At 38.2% G+C, this 5,000-nt stretch overlaps 1 protein-coding gene across 1 annotated transcript in view; it reads left to right on the top strand.

Annotated features, from left to right (window-relative positions):
- The window catches only part of LOC119596590 (stress-induced-phosphoprotein 1-like), an 11,045-nt gene extending 10,109 nt beyond the window's left edge, over positions 1 to 936 (top strand). Inside the window, exon 10 of the mRNA XM_037945911.1 lies at positions 1 to 936. This exon is cut by the window's left edge and continues 877 nt beyond it. The gene's annotated coding sequence lies outside the window, so the exon portion shown is untranslated.
- Positions 937 to 5,000: the final 4,064 nt, after the last annotated feature.

The raw sequence follows: 5,000 nt of genomic DNA, 5'->3' as shown, positions 1-5,000 counted from the left end.
GTCTCTAATGCTTGATTTTGATAAAGTGACAAGAAAGTGAATGGCTTGACTGTTGATTTGAAGTCCTGATCATTTCTCTCACAAGCCTGGAAACTTTCATTCTCTTGTTCGGGTAAATTTACTTGTAAAGCTCAATATAATGTCTATCAGAAGAGGAAACCTTGACTAAAAGCTCCATATCCTTGTTCCCTCAAACTGTCTTAGGTATTCAAGATTTTGTCAAATAGAAAGATGGAAATACTTTTGATCACTTCAAGAAATAGCTCATTGTTAGTACTGTTATTAAGTATTTCATGAATACAATTCAGACTGATACGAAAATCAAGAAATCAGCTGTTGGACCAGAATGGAAAAGGACACTTTAAAAAGAGAGATAATACTTAGAAGTCTAGAATGTCCAGTCAGGTGCTCAGTAGCCGACTGTACTTGGGTAACATTTAGTGTTAGGATCCCAGTTGTATGTGCTGGCCCTATGTCATTTGGTGTTGGAAGACAATACCACTTCTCATGTCTTTTAGTCTGGATCCCAGTAATTATATGATAACTAATATTCTGTGATCCTTGAATACAATATTTTTTTTATTCACTTTGAATTGTAAGATACATTCTGTGAAATACAAAGGATTGTTAATATTCATAAGTACAATGCATTTCTATCAACCATTCACCATCATAAATCACAGCTGAGGTCAGGTGTACCAGCATACCTTGTACAGTGTTCATGTTCTGGTAACATTAAAGAGCATCATAGATGATATAATGATTAATATTAAAGAAAGGCAAACCTAAAAAAAATAGCTGGCATCTCTCATTATTTCATTTTTAAACATTTGATTTCACTTTGTTTTTTTCCTATGTTAGGAAGAAGTATGCTATGTGATTCCTCATAGGCATTTCTTGTGTGATATTTATATGAGAGTAAATATGAGCCTGAAATTGAGTTTTATTAACCTATTAAAGATAAAGCATGCAAAGCAATGGTAAATTAACTTACATTTGATTTTTTTTCTTAGCTGAGAGGTATTATTGAAACTTGATTACTCTTGACTGGGAGATGTCGTGCTCACTTTCAGTTTGAATTTGTAATACAAAGCAGTGACCAGGGGTAGCTAATCCCATTCTGCAAACAAGGGTTATAACTCATCAAAAAATAGGTTGGCCTGTGAACAGTTAGTTTTATGTACTTACACATGAATCGAGTCAAACAATCTTTTCAAGTGTTCTCTCCCTAAACCATTTTTTTGTGTTCAGATCTATGGAGCAGACTATTGTGAATGCAGGCCCCTTATTTGTAAATACTTCCTATACATATTTAGATTTGTGAAAAATGATAAGAAATTTAACTTCAATAGAGTATCGTGATTTGGTTCAAATGATAACCCGTTGAAGAAGAAAAAAATGGGGAAATAAAACAAATGTTATAGACCACCTGAGCAGATACCCTTCCTACCTTCTGTTCTCGGCTTCCTTGAGTTTGTAGGCTGGAACTTTACATACCTTTAACAGAAGTAGGTAAAATTGTTATTTTTTTCCCTCTTATTTTCTCTCTCGTTACATAAACCTTCCCCCACCCCTTTGTAACATCCTGGATCCACCACTATGTATAATTGACAGGTCCTTATGTGGGAGGATGACTGAACATAATACAGGTAGGTCAAAATTAAGACCAATGGAAGATTGCAAGGGCCTACATTGTTCTTTGGGTTGGTATGGGCTGTTGATACCATAAAAAGTGCTTGCACACAAGCGCGAGCACATGCACTCACGCACGTACACGTACACACACACACACACACACACACACTCACACTCTCACTCACACTCACACTCTCACTCTCACTCTCACTCTCACTCTCACACTCACACTCACACTCACTCTCACTCTCACTCTCACTCTCACTCTCACTCTCACTCTCACTCTCACTCTCACTCTCACTCTCACTCTCACTCTCACTCTCACTCTCACTCTCACTCTCACTCTCACTCTCACCTCACACTCACACTCACACTCACTCTCACACACACTCTCACTCTCACTCACACACTTTTTCTCCCCTTCTCCCCCACATGCATGCTGAGCTCAGTGCTTGCACGCACATGTTATATATTCCCAGTTACTGTTAAAGTATAAACATTGGAATTAAATTAAGGTTTCATGTTTGAATCTATGACAAAAACGCAGTGTGTAGTTCACTACTTTCATTACAGATGAGAAAGGAATTTGAAGAAGTTGGAGTCTTGCTTGCGTCAGAAAAAGCCAACTGTTCTTTTTCGTCTTTCAGTCTAAATTGTTACCTTGATAAGATAAGCTTTTTATGCCCTTGATCGTGGTTGAAAGCAAAACTGCAAGTTTAGTTGCTTTCATTTTTTAGTTTCAAGAATGTTAATGTACTCGATAAGAGTATGAATTTATCACATATACAGGCCTAAACAATTTGTATTGATTATGGATATATTACATTCTTTTGGTGGTTGTGTGCGGTTTTTATATTGTTATTTTTATATTTATTTTTTCAGCAAATACCAAGAGAAGATGAAAGTATTATGTAAATAAGTAGTTATTTAGACTTGGAGAAGGCAGCATCAGTGCTAACGGAAATGTCGGGTGACTTCTCTCAGGCCAGGTTATCGGAATGATAAACAATATCTCCCTGTCGTCTGCTCACTGGTGTGAACAGATGTGCTCTCTCTCTCCTCTCCTCTCTATTCTCTCCCTTCTCCCTTCTCCTCCTCCCTCGCCCTTCCCTTCTCCCCTCCCTCCTCTTGCTCTCGCTCTTGCTCTCCCTCTCCCTCCCTCCCCTCCCCCTCTCTCTCTCTCTCTCTCTCTCTCTCTCTCTCTCTCTCTCTCTCTCTCTCTCTCTCTCTCTCTCTCTCTCTCTCTCTCTCTCTCTCTCTCTCTCTCTCTCTCTCTCTCTCTCTCTCTCTAGGGAGGAGGGGTGTTATTGTGAGTGAGTGAAAGAGCAGGTGCATAACCGAGAGAGAGAAGAAAAAGGAGAGGAAGCAAGTAGATACATGCAAACACAGGTACAGTTTTGTCGTGTTGTCTCCTGATGATCAGACAGTTCTTTCCCTGTCAAGCATAAGACTAAAATCCTCTGCATCCATATAATGAACGAAAATACAAATATATTACCGTCTTATTTCTTGAACTAATATTGCTTGATAATGAAAAGTAATTGTTTAACCAGAGAAAGGAAGAAAAGAGCAATAAGCAAAACACCAATCGCCAATTCGACAGATCTTTCCTACTTTTGAATCATCAAAAATCTTGAACGAAAATACAGGTTGTTGGTATCATTTATGCACAGAACCAAGGCCAGGTGAAGACAAATTACTAGTGAGCTATTTGGCATGTCACAACCAAGAAAAAATGGGTGTAACAAAACAAACTGAATATTACAAATATTACAAGAAAATCAGCGTAACAACCGATGTATTTAGTGTAACAGCCAAAGAAAAATGGTGTGACTACCAAGAAAATTCATTATAATCATGAAAGAAAAGGTGTAAACTACCAAGAAAAAACAGTAAAATAACCAAACACATAGATACATGGTTTAGTAGGCCAAAATGCAGCTGTTCTATAAGTAAGGTTTTATTAACAATAATGGTACTGAGTTACTTTAGGAGACTTAAGATATGGACGTCGAGTAAAGCAAATTATCCAGATAGCAGGCCAGGCATTCGGATCTCAAGGTGGATAAGGGAAATATCTGAAAAAAGATATGGTATCAGACAGGAAGCAGAAATAAAAGCGCGGGAAAGCAGACTAATACCGGGTGGGCATGTGTGAAGAAGTAAAGAAATGAACCTAATGCGACTACAGTCTGTACAGGACCCAAGGAACAGAATGGAGAGAGACATGCGAAGCAGAGGAAGACAGTGACTATGAACAGAAAGTGACATAAGAAGCAGAAGAATAGAGAGTGACGTGAGGAACAGAAGAGGAAGAGAGCAGCTAAGAATAGAGAGTGACATGAGAAGCAGAGGAAAACAGATATATATATATATATATATATATATATATATATATATATTTATTTCTATTTATATATACATATATATATATATATATATATATATATACATATATATATATATATATATATATATATATATATATATATATATATATATATATATATATATATATATATCATTCAACAGCCATTCATTCCACTGCCTGCAGGACTTAGGCCTCTCTCAATTCACTTGAGAGATTATTTGGCAGCACCAGCCTTACGGCATCTCGTTTTTTGTCGTGAGATCGGGATTGAACCAGCAGTCGGAGTGTAGTCATTAATACCATATATACATACGTACATACATACATGTGTGTGTGTGTGTGTGTGTGTGTGTGTGTGTGTGTGTGTGTGTGTGTGTGTGTGTGTGTGTGTGTGTGTGTGTGTGTGTGTGTGTGTGTGTGTGTGTGTGTGTGTGTGTGTGCATATACAAGCTGTGTAGCAGTCTGTTCCATCTATCTTTAGTGTGCCAGGACTCCACAAAAGATTTCCTGTCCGTTCCTTCACTTTCTCCGAACATCATTTTTTCTACCTGCCTCTCTCTCTCTTTCTTTCCTTCTTTCTTTCTTTCTCCACTGACCCCTATAGAATGTTTTTTGCAAAGCCGATAGATCTTGTTACGTGGACATACCACCTCAGCTTCCTTTTTTCACAGTTGTGAGGTGTTCATAGGGACCAATGTGCTGTCTGATGGTTTCGCGCACCTGCTCGTTTGTAATGCTCACCAGGTATGAGATGCCCAAGATGTTTCAGCAGCATCTCATTTCTAGGACCAGTATCTTCCCATGAAACTTTGAGGGTCTCGCATGCATTCAAGAAGATGGAGAAAGCGAGTGGACGCAGGAGTTTGACCTTGTTGCTGTCCCTCAATTTGTATTGAACTTGGATAGTGCAGTCATTATCAGCGCAGCTCTTGCAAGGACTTCTGGTCTTGATCCTTTATGTCACTGATAATCGCCCCCAAGTATTTGACCTGCT

Source organism: Penaeus monodon, chromosome 38, assembly GCF_015228065.2.
Source record: "Penaeus monodon isolate SGIC_2016 chromosome 38, NSTDA_Pmon_1, whole genome shotgun sequence".
NCBI lineage: Eukaryota > Metazoa > Arthropoda > Malacostraca > Decapoda > Penaeidae > Penaeus > Penaeus monodon.
The sequence above is the reverse complement of the archived record's forward strand: the minus strand, read 5'-3'. Positions and strand labels throughout refer to the sequence as shown.